The sequence below is a fragment of the Lepidochelys kempii genome, chromosome 1 (genome assembly GCF_965140285.1).
Source record: "Lepidochelys kempii isolate rLepKem1 chromosome 1, rLepKem1.hap1, whole genome shotgun sequence".
Taxonomy (NCBI): Eukaryota; Metazoa; Chordata; order Testudines; family Cheloniidae; genus Lepidochelys; species Lepidochelys kempii.
In genome coordinates, this window is record NC_136380.1 from 317,191,796 (window position 1) to 317,203,850 (window position 12,055).

The window sequence follows — 12,055 nt, forward strand, 5'->3', positions numbered from 1 at the left end:
AAGAAATCCATTTCCCTCCCAGGAGATGTAAAATTCCAAATCCTCCATCTAGCTTCCATTCTGCATAACAGATTGTATTCTAATACTTTATGAAGTGTAAATTACATGATGAATTCTTTATTGCAGGATCCAGGGCCTTTTTTTGTGTCTGCACAGCACCTGGCATAATGGGGTCCCAGACCTGAGCAGGGCAATGAGGTATTACCAGTCAGGATTGGGGCCCTATTTTGTACCATAGTAAAAATAATAGTGGCACTTTGTCATTGAAAACATTAAGATGCTATGCTTTTACTGCTTTTTGTGTGGTACCTTTAGGTGTAGCAGTTGATTTAATACCGGAAGACCATGACTGATCCAATTATTTGCATAGTCATGGGCAAGAGTGAGGTGGTTGTGGGGGGCCAGGGGCACCAAGAGTTGCCTGATTCTGCAGCCACGCTGCTAGAGAAAGATCTGGAGGAGATCTGCTTTACTCTCTAGCCCTAAGGCTACAGGGACGTGATTAAGATGGCCCATGAATTGTGAATCTGTGTAGTATTAAGAGCAGGAGTTATCTGTAGTAAGGTAGTGCCGAGAAGTCCCAACTGACATCAGGATGTGAACAGAAAGGTGCTAATATTTACTTATGACACAAAATGTGTTAGGAAGGTCTAGACTAGGAAAGACTGTGAGGAACTGTAAGAGCATGGCAACATGAGGAGCAGCTAATGATCCAAGGGAGGGGGGGTGGGAGGAGGTGTGTGTCTTCCTGGAGGTTTAAGCTGTGAGAGAATGGTACCTGAAGGGGACCCCAAAATTTTCAAGATCCATGATCTGTGCAATCTAAATCCAATGCTTGCTGTGACGGTACCTTGTGAGACAAATACTGGAAGTAGAGATGAGCCTAAACTCAAAATCTGGATAGGGAATCAGATCCCAGCTGGAACTTTCCCATGTGCAGTGTTTTTTGGATCCAGAGTTTTGATCCTGCTTATTCTGGCCTATTGCACCAGATAGGCACAGCCACGAGGACTGGAGAGTGCAGCATGGCACCATTCACAACCAGTTCTGAGAAGGATTGTGTGCACCATCTGCTCCTCCTAATGTGCACAGCCCACTCCACGGGCCAGTGCAAGGGCTTTCATCCCTTATTAGAGCCTATAAAACTTTCCCATTAGTGGATCAGTATCAAGGGAGAAGGGCTGTGCTACAGCGAGAGCAGCAGTCATGTTTGGAAGTACGGCAGCATGATCAAAATGCCAACTTCAGGCATTTAAATGAAAATAGAACTCCTGGTGGGATGACAAGTCAAAATTTTCCTTACAAATCTCTGTCTATACTCACTGGGGAGTTTTTAGTGCTCAGAAGTAAGGCTCACATGGAGAGTTAATGCACGGCCCACTGGAGCATTGTAGGTTTACACCCCAGCTTACTGCACAATAAGTATTCATGTAGACACACCCTGAGATTCATGCTTAGCTACATGTCTCAGGGCCTTTCAGCCTCCACTACGTCATTGTGAAGTGGGCCAATAAGTTGGAGATGTTCTATTTGTTCCTAACCACCATGGCAGCTGCCTTCCTCTAAGTCAATGCAGATCACGATGCCCAAGATGAAGGACATGAGAGCTGGGGACAAGAGGATCCAGCTACGACATGAACTTCAGAGATTATCAGGTGAACCTAGAGTCCAACTTTAGGAAATACTTCAAAACCTCTTTTTAGAAAAGCCTTTCAGCTATAAAAATGGCATTCACTTAATGCCCCCTTTTACCTCTAAATACCAACCTCCCCCAAAAATACTATCCCAAGCACAGTTTGACCCCAAAAAGAAGAAGAGCCAGAGACCCCCTGAAGTCCACTATACACTCCTCTATTGGTACTGATTTTAGCACTCAACTACTATGGTAATGAACACCAGTATGAAATCCTAAAGAGATAAACAAACTGTTTTTAGTTAATCCCTCTTAGAAAAGGGCATGAAGCTAAAACATCTCTAGCTCTCTTTATATTCCCTGTGATAACTGATACACAAATAGACCTTGGCAAGAGCACAACCCAAATCCCTTATCACCACCAACAGCATTCAGGAGTTCAGTTTCACCACCAAATATCATAGCTTCCTGGTCTCTCAGATATACATAGTTTGCCTCTATTCCTCAAGAGCAATGGCTATGGACATTTACAGAGCACTTTCCTTCCAAGATCCTAAAGCATGATTACAAACTATGTACTGATACTAGCAGGCATCCCTTTACCAATCACTGAATGTAGATACCCCGGTCAGGAAAGTCTGAGTCTTTAAATAAAACATAGCAACACTACACTTATAATAATGTTTCAAGCTAAGTTACATGGAAATGTTAGGTAGGCACAATATGGCTACCCGAATGGAATTTGAGCAGTGCCTTTGGGCCAACTCCCCCTACTCTTGTCTAGAGTGCCATGGCATTTCTGAAGATTAAGTGGTGAAGAAATTGGTTTCAAAAGACCATAATGTTTGTATTAGCTAATGGATGATTACCAATTAGCATAATGCTTCAAGAGACTGTTTCATCCCTGCATGTGTGCTATTTTTAATTGTTAAAATGCATGTCTTAAAATAGCCTCCATTGACTGATTTTTCAAATTCTGACTTTTTAATCCATTTCATTTCCTGCCCGCACTGTTTATTTTCATGAGTACTCTGCGCTAAACATTTCTGCAACAATCAGTCATTATGACAATGAAATCTAGCCAGGAAGCTCATGTGATGTTTCAGAGAAGTGCTTCTAGGTCTAAGGAAATGCAGATGTCGCACTCCTGTCTGCAAAGCCCACTGCAATCCAAGGGCACTCTGGGACTGCTCGCAGCAGGGTTTGGCCGATCAGGTGGTTGTTGTTTTTTTGGCAAGTACAGGTGGAAAAATGTTAGTAGTGGATTTTGTTCTGCTCTGTTGAATATCTTAGCAATAGTAACTAAACAGAGCCAATACAAGAGTGACACCCTCTGGCTAATCTATAACCTACTGGCATTACTATGTGAAACGCAAATAAAAATTAAAAGGAGTACTACCATATACTGGATAGGATGAAACCTGAAAACAGGGAAAATGGGGTAAAAATCAACTTGGACTCACTCTGAACTTGAGCAGGCTGCATTCCTAAATGTCATTTTTTAAATTATAGAAAGGATGTTTTAGAATGAACATTGTATTTCAGGTAGCTAAATAATTGGGGTAATATTCTGCAGTCCTTATTCAGTTGAGAGTCAGAAAAAGCTCCCACTAAAATCAATGGCAATGTTGCATGAGCAAGAACTGAGGGACAGATTCTGACATCCTTACCCAAAGGCCTTGTCTGCACAGTTTTTGTACCAGGAGGACAATTAATGGTGTGATTATTTTATCAATATAGTTACACTGGTACAGCCGCAGCAGTTATATTATTATAAAGGTGCCTTATACAAATCTAGTTCATTCCCCTTTCTATACAATTATACTAATATATTTGCATCCACCCTACGGGGTCTGTACTGCTTTAATTATACCTCTCTGGTTAAAGTGATACAATTTTTCTGCTTCGACAAGGCCTTAGCACCTTACTCCACAAATAAATATGTTACATTTACACTGGCAGAGCTATTCATGGATTAAGGCATTATTCAACATGAGTAAGGGTATCAGCATTTAGCCTTAAGTGAGGAGAGATTGCAGGATTAGATTCCTTATGATCAGTAAAATATATGAAATGTCTCCTAATGTTTATTTATATTTCTGTCTCAAAAATGATTGACTGGAAAATCCTTCATTGGTGAAAGTGGGGACTCTCTCTTAAAAGGTCTAAGGTTGGGAAAGTTTCTCTTTGTGTGCCTCATAATTAAGAGGAAAGAATCCTGCCATGTTAGAGGCTAGAACATAATTTTAAGAATACTTGTCCTGTTTTAGTTTGGCCATGGGTACAATGATCCTTTTGTGTACTTTTACCTTGGAAAAGCATAGTATTCCACTCCATTTTTTTTAAAGCTGAGGTAATGGTACATGCTGGCTCATTGTGGGCTAATTACAAAAAACACCACACTGTCTGTATGCCCTACTGACTTCAGAAATGTCAGACATCTTAACACTTTGTGCCTCTGCTGGTCTGGTTGATGCGAATGCAGCTGTAGTTATTTCTTAGCCCTAAGTCATTTTCCTTGATTATCACAACTAAAACTGTGCATATACTGCAAGTGATTTCCTGCAAATATTGATTGAATTTGTACATTAATTTGCTTGATGTGTGTTTGTCCCTTGTGTGTTTTCCACTACATGCATCCAACGAAGTGGGTATTCACCCACGAAAGCTTATGCTCCAATACATCTGTTAGTCTATAAGGTGCCACAGGACTCTTTGCCACTTTTACAGATCCAGACTAACACGGCTACCCCTCTGATACTTGTCCCTTTTGTATTATCTTCCCAGCGGGAATATTCAAACAGGCAAGTTTAGTGGCAGGAATGTTCACGGAGACCCTTTTTCAGCAAGATGCTCAAACAGGTGCTTAATTTAAAGCACTTGAATGGTGCCACTGAAGGCAATGGAACTAGTCAAATGCTTAAATTTAAGCAGCTAAATAATTTTCTGTCATGGCTTGAAACAGCAACTTAACAGAATATTGCAAAATATTCCCAGAAAGCAAATTTTGAATTTGCATCTATTTGTACCAGAAATCTCAATCCAAGAGTTATGTTCCTCCAAGCAGGAAAGAGAAACATAGCATGCGACTGGTGTATACAATCATTACAGTGCAAATTTTGAGTGTTGCCCCTCAGTCGCTTCTAGAGCTGGTAACATTATTCATGATAAATGGCTTTGTCAAATTTAGCTCTTTTCTTTCCTTTCACTAATTTTTCAGATATAGATCAGACATTTGCAAGTTTCCGTCACCTGAAATTGCTTGAGAAATGTTGTGTGAATGTATTTCAGTTCATGAATTGTTCCCTGTATTACTTTGAGAATTCAGTATTCACAGTTCTAAATTAAAGTCTCTCTCTATGCACTTGTAACCCTTATCACCTCACTACCGGAGGACCGAGCTAATGATCTACAAATAAAGAAAAATAATGAGGGGAAGGTAGTTGTGGGTGTCAGGTAGGAGGGAGAAGGGTTCTAGACCTGGGAATGGTTATGAAGGTGCAGCAGGAGGAAGGGTATTCTGAGCATAGGGCTGTTTGGTGGGAAAGAGTTCAAAGATGAAGGGGTATTCTGAGCTGTGGATAGGGTAAGAAGCAAGAGAAGGGGTTATCAGTCTTGGGTACAGGTGTGGGGGGTAAGTGGGTTGGGGGTGGAGTTCTGACAGGTGAGGATTGATTTGAGGGCACTAAGGGAACTTCTGAACTGGGAGGAGGATGGGTTAGTTTAGTAGGGTTGACTACAGTGGAAATGAAGTTAATTGGTGAGCGAAGTAGGGAGAGAATGTGTGTGTGAGAGAGGGGTGCTGGAGGAGGGGAGAACTGTAGGCAAAGATAGTATGGATCTGAGGGAAAGATTATACCACTAGGAGAAGTTACAGAAAGGAAAGTGCTCTTCTCCTCTACCCTGTCCTTTGCTGTCAAGCGTCCCAGTTTAACAGTAGGAGAAAGAAGAGGTTCTCCTTTTTCTTCCCACTTCTCCAAAACCTCCTTTATCCTCCACCAAAACAGTCTGTTGTGATTGACAGCCCTCCCCAACCACTGTGTGTCCCAGTTTTTCCACTTTCAAATATGTAATCAGTCTTCAGGGAAGGTTAGAAGGTGTTCATGGGGGAGGGAAGAAGAAACGAAGAGAGTTTGCTACCTGCTACAACTAGGTCACATGGTGCATTTCCAGCTCCTTGACTAGATCAGTGTAACTTTCAGACCAGTTTTACTGTGAGAAGACTCAGAGTACTGAATTGAAAATTCTCTTTCTGCAATAGCCCTGCAAGATTCAGTGTTTTAGCCAATGTTTGTCTGTGAAATCACTGAGATATTCATGAAAAGTGATGGGGGCAGGGTACAAACACAGCTGAAGTTAATTCCTTTACCGTTTCAACTAACTGAATAATACTCTGCCATATCCCCTCAGTTTTGATCCCTGTTCCCTCTCATTCCTCATCCACTCAAGTAGGGGATATATTTTTTCCACTAAGCAAGAACCCCCAGCAAATAAACCCTCATACCAGCTTCCAAAGGCTTCCAGGAAACCAGTTGGACACACTATAAATAAAACAAGTTGTGTGAATCTTCATATACCATCTCCCTGAAAAGAATAAAATAAATCTCTCATTGCTCAGCTGCAAGAAACACTTTTTTAAAAAACCTATAATACAAAAATTAAGAGCCCAGTCCCCCAGTGTTTACTTGCAAGAGCACTTCCACTGACTAACAACTGCTCCCAGGAGTAATGGTTGAAGGATCATACCCATCATGGTTTTAATTCCATTCGGTTTATTTGTTCAGACAGTGTTTTCTTCTACCAAGTTCTTAAAGCTGGTTGAAAATTTTCTGTCTAAACGTTTTTTGGTGGAAAGTGGCTATTTTGCAATAAAAAAAGTCTGATTTTATTTGAAAAAGTTTTGTTAAAGGAAAACAAAAAATACTGAAGATTGAAGAAGAGAGAAGTGTTTTGTTTTTGAAGTTTTTCCACAGGAAAAAATCATTTCCTAATATGTTCTCCTAGTTTTCTAGGTATCTGCACCCTAGACTAGTGCATTTATGTAGGACTAGATTGCCCACAACTCTTACCTAGAGGAGCTAGGAACTAAGGGCCCACCACCCTTCTCAGCTTAGCATAGTCAGAGCTGTCCAGATTGCAGATCTGGCTGCACTGGAGAGAACAGGAGTGTCACGCTGTCTGGAGTGGCTCATGATTGTGAGTGCCTACCTGGTTTCTCTTCAGATCGTATAAATCTTTCACCTTTTACTAAAGATTTCCATGGAGAGGAACATTTATGAGTTTCTACCCAATTTTTTAGAGCAGACTGTCAAAAATAGGGTAGATGCCCCAAACTGGTGGTGTATTCTATAATTAGATTTCATCAAGCCAGTAACAAATGTGAACTCCTGGATAACTATAACTGTCTTACTGTGGAGTCACAGACAGCCCTCTTAGACTCTCCAGTCTATCTTGACATCCAGACAAACTGGATTTATTGATAAATGGTCACACCCACAGAGGAGAAAAAAAAAATCACTGCATTCAGTTTGCTCTCAGTCCCAAGAGACCAATCGGTACCCTAGATCTTATATCAAAAGACAACACCTGTAGCAAGTCCTGTACTAAACTGACTAACGGTTTATTATTTATTAAGAAAAAGGAATAAGAAGAGTTATTTACAGGCTAAAGCAAGCAAACATATACACACAAATGAGTTACCATCTAAATCCTAAGAGTGACAGAGTTGCAGTGACCTGTCAATTCAAAGTGTCTTGAAGACCCATAAGGCAGACTCTGGGGATCTCCAGCTTCAGTTTAGAGTCTCTGGCCCTTCAAAGTTCAAATGGCCAAAAACATGGAAAATTGTCCTATGACTTTGTTTCGTACCCTTCATTCAGCTTCAAGCCCACAGGATGAGCTTCTTTGTATGTAGCATTTCCCAGGTGCAAAAGGGCCGTTAACTAATCCTTGATATTGCAATGATCCTTGATGACCCATCTGATTTTGATTGTCCTTCTGAATGGGCATGTAAAATGATTCCTGTGCCCGAGTTCACAAGTTCAGAGAAAGCATTTTCAAAGTTATAAAGCAAAACACTGATATTTTCTTATAGCATAGAATAAAGATATTTCAAATAAAATTAATGCATGCAGCAACTTAGGCATTTCATCGAATCTAAACACTAAATATATTCTTGTAAGACTAATGCCTATTTTGAGCAAAACTAACATGTAGGTGAACTGCTCTAGTCTCCACCTAGAAGTTTGACAGTTCTTAGCTAATGCCTGCAGCCTGGGAAAGAGCTGGAGTCTGGCCTGCCAGAGTCACCAGGGGTATCTTGCTCTATACTTCCCACTGCATGAAGTTGGCAGGGAAGGAGGGGGAGGCATAAAGGGCGCAATTCCCTCCTGGAGCTGTTCCTAGGATGGCAAAGCAATTCCCTGCCATTTACTCTGGGATCAGCCAAGAGGCTCATCTAGCTCTGTTGACTGATCTGTTAAACCTTTAGATTGTTGGAAAGGAGTAGAACTATTTAATTACCAATTGAGAATATAACCTGAAGAAGTCATTGTCGTAATTATAGAGACACACACACAGTTGGTCTGTAATATTAATCAAACAGGAATTTTAGAAGTATAAGGTTTCCTTAGTAAGAATTCCATCAGGGGTTTTACATTTACTACTTTTTCAATTCCCATAGGAAATCATTTGCATATCTGAACATAAAAATCCACATTGTTATTTCTATGAAATTCACAAAGCAGTTTCCAAGCTCCACCTGCCAAAAAGGCAAAACTACACAAGTTGGGTGTTGAATCCAGATCTACACCCTTCACCTTGAAGAGATTCAAAGTTTTTCCCTTGCTCTTTCCAGTGTTGTAAAATAGAATACAAGCATAAAACAAGACATGTCTTTCAAATGCTTAAAACTTCTTCTCTTTTCAATGAGCAAACCTGTATTTGTACAAGCCTAACAGGTGTCAAAATGCTTCTTGGCAATCACTTTTCAACAAAGCTACAAATAACAATCAATCAGCATATCAGAGCAAATATGGACATTGTACAAGGTGTGTGAGCAAAGAGAACCCAAACTCCTTGCTTCTTTTATCTGAGGCCTAATCCTACAAGGTGCTGAGAGTCTCTCTATAGCCCCACTTACATAGTATCTTAAGATCTCATTATTTTTTAATATGTTTATCCTCACAATACCACCATGAGGTAGGAGGAAATACCCTCAGTGATATCTCCAGTGAGATTTGAGGACATTCAACACCTTACAGGAAATGGTAGGCATATTGGGTCCTATACTGGGCAAGTACTTATTTTCATTGTATTTTCCTTGCTGAATTTGTGATTTTCTTCTTCTCCTCCTCTTACTATAATGGGATCCTGGCAATTTATCAAAAATTCACACTAACTTTCCCCATGCATTTCCACTTTTTTCCCCTATCACAGAAGTTACCAAGCTGGTTAAGTCTAGATCCTGATCCAAGTATTCCTCTGGGAGTTTGTAGTGTCAGATCTAAGGACTTCTATAGGAAAAGGTGAGTTCTTAAATTAATGAATGTGAGGTAAGCACCTAGTGAAGACATGGCAGTATGCAGTTTTCACAGGAGTTAGCTGGTCAAGGTAAACCCTAGACTCCCCCATAGCATCCAACTCAACCGATTAACATGTGAAAGTCACTACAGGCTGGTGGCCCTGATCACTAGTCTGGGAAAACCCATCAGCATGCCTTGGTCACTTTGTAAGCCTTACCTGTTTATTCTTCAACACAACAAAGAAAATGTAAAACAATATAAAGTAACAGTCTTGTCCCCAACTTACACTGTGGGACCCTTTAGCCTCCAGCAGCTTAATGGTCAGAACCTTCCCCAGCCCAGCAGAGCCTGTTCCCCATCTCACAATCTTCTGCTATAGCACCACCAGTGTACTCCCATCCTCCTCTTGGTCACAGTCTTCCCATAGAAGCTGGGGCCCTCATTCGTATCCCCTAGCTGAGAATCATCAGATCCAATCGCTAGATTCTGTCCAGCCAAGTCAGATGATTCCCAGCACCTGTCTGCTGGGCCCTTTCCAGAACAGGGCTCTCAAGGCTGAATCCCCACTCTATCACTTCAAGTGCAGAAAGTGGGGGCCCACAAGGATTCTAAAAATTAATACTTGCCACTCCAGGCTTGTATTAAACTCTCAGGGTTACAGCTTTTCTCTGATCTTGGCTTGGTAAACACTGCCACGACCCAAATGCAAAAAAAAAAAAAAAAATCCTTCGACCCAGGAAGGAGAACTTAGGAATTCCTCCCTGTGAGGTACCCTCAAGCCCTTTCACCCCCGGGAAGAGCTGAGAAAGAAAACAAAGGAAATTAGCTGTGGCCACCAGCTAATTAAACAACATGCACAAACCTCTTAGGACACCAAAAATCCAGATCTGTTCTTTAAAAAGGTAAATTTTATTAAAACCAAAAAGGAAGAAAATACATCTGGAATTTAGGCTTTTGCTAGATTTTAAAAGAGCAATTCCAAAAATTAAGCACCCAAAATAGCTTTCTTGGGGGTTCAGCTTAAACCAAAGCAAACAAAAGCATCTGGGGTTAGCACAGAGGAGATCCACAAGCCTTAAAAATAAACAGAAATAAACCTGATCACATCTAGCTAAACATTCTGATCTACTTACACCTTTGGGTTGTTAAAAGTAGTTCTAGATATGATCTGAAGATTTTCATATCTGGTTCAAACTTTACACAGCATTCCTGTTGGCCTGTCTCTTCAGCCCAGCTAGCAACAGACAAAGGGAAAGTTCTTTCCCATTTTAAAAAGTTGTAGCCTAGCTCTTTTGGTCAGGTGCCCACTCCTTTTCTTTTACCTGTGGGTTTAACCTTTTACAGATAAAGCAAACAGAGAACAGCTAGCTGGATGTCTATCAAAGGGAGCTACACCCCCCTTCATTTATCACAAGGGCCAGCTGCTCCCTAGCGTCCCTGGCCTTTAAAGGGGAAGAGCGCCCCATTACAACCACAAACTGCCCTCTCTTCACTTATCTCAAGTTCAGAACACACCTTTTTTCCTACCACAGACATGGCTGAAGCATTGATTAAGGCCTAATTCTATTTCCAAAGGACAGTAACGTTAATGTACCAGATTTTAGGTCACTCAGGGTTATATCATGTTTTTGGTATGCATAGTTAGGGGTGGTGTAAAAGTGCACTGCCCCTGGAGGAGCACCAGGAGGCATTGTGTCCCCCAAAGCTCTCCAAGAGGGGCAACTTGGTCTAAGGGAATCTGGACTGCACCCCCAGGAAGCAGAGCCCTGAAGGGAGGCCTGGAGGGGCAGCCAAATGCCAGGTTCAGAAGTAGGGGGGGCCCCAGCCCTGTCCCATGTAACCAGAACAGCCAGAAACCCCTTACTAGCCCCCAACCAGCTGAGAGACACCAATAGAGCCTGTCAATGATAACAAAATAAATTCAGCTGCCAAGATTATCCTACCAGAGAGGGAGCACCCACCACTGCTGCTGTTTTCTTGTTCAGCAGCTGGGAGTGTCCTCTCACCCGGGCGCGTGTGCACACACACACACGCATATATATATATATATAAATTCTCTGTTAAATTCTGTGGGAATTTTGTTTACTGACATTTTTGATGCCTTTGAATGCGTAAGTAGCAACATCTAGTGACTTTTCAGGGGTTCTCTTGTGACTTCCTGCTATGTGGAGTTGGTAACACCACACACAACAGTGCCTGGCACTCAAGAAAATTCTTCATCTGTTCCATACACGTCCCAGGCCCCCTGCTCAGTCCTGGCTGCACTGTGGTGATACCATGGGTGAGGCACATGCTCTGGTGGCAGCTACATGGCCTCAGATGGTAGGCTCCTTCTCTCCAGTATTGGCCCCCTTGTTGGGTCATGTCCCCTCCTCTGAGTCAGGCCTTCAAGGCCCTCTTGTCTGGTGACGTCTCCCTGCACTCTCTCTGCCCGGGTCCTGCCTCACTCTCCCCAGTTGCTCATCCCGTGCAGCTCCAATATTACATATGGCAGGGCCGGTGTCTGCTGTCCAGCTCTGGCCCCGTGGCTACCATTGTACATCAGCCCTGGCTCATGGCCAGTGCAGCTGATCTATGCTGCTATGGCTCCCAGCTCCAGGCCACTGTTCTCTCCTGGCTCCGCCTTACTCTGGCCCTGGCGCCCCAGCTCACCTAAAGGATGGGCCCCTGAGCTCAGCTCCCTCCTTGGCCTGTACACAAGATGAGTGTTGGAGACTGGTTCCAGTTCAACCAAATGTAAGCCATCTTTCCGCCTCATGATATTAAACTGCCTCCCCTGCTGAGAGGCACCTATATGTGCCCTCTGTAACTGGCCACTGCTTCACTGGAATCAATGTTGCAAGAGTCCTGGCCATGTACTGAAACCTGCAAAGGGTTAAATAAACATGCTGGGAGAAGC

At 42.2% G+C, this 12,055-nt stretch overlaps 1 pseudogene; it reads left to right on the forward strand.

The window, feature by feature from the left end:
* The first annotated feature begins 6,837 nt into the window (after positions 1 to 6,837).
* On the forward strand, positions 6,838 to 6,943 carry LOC140905678 (U5 spliceosomal RNA; annotated as a pseudogene).
* Positions 6,944 to 12,055: the final 5,112 nt, after the last annotated feature.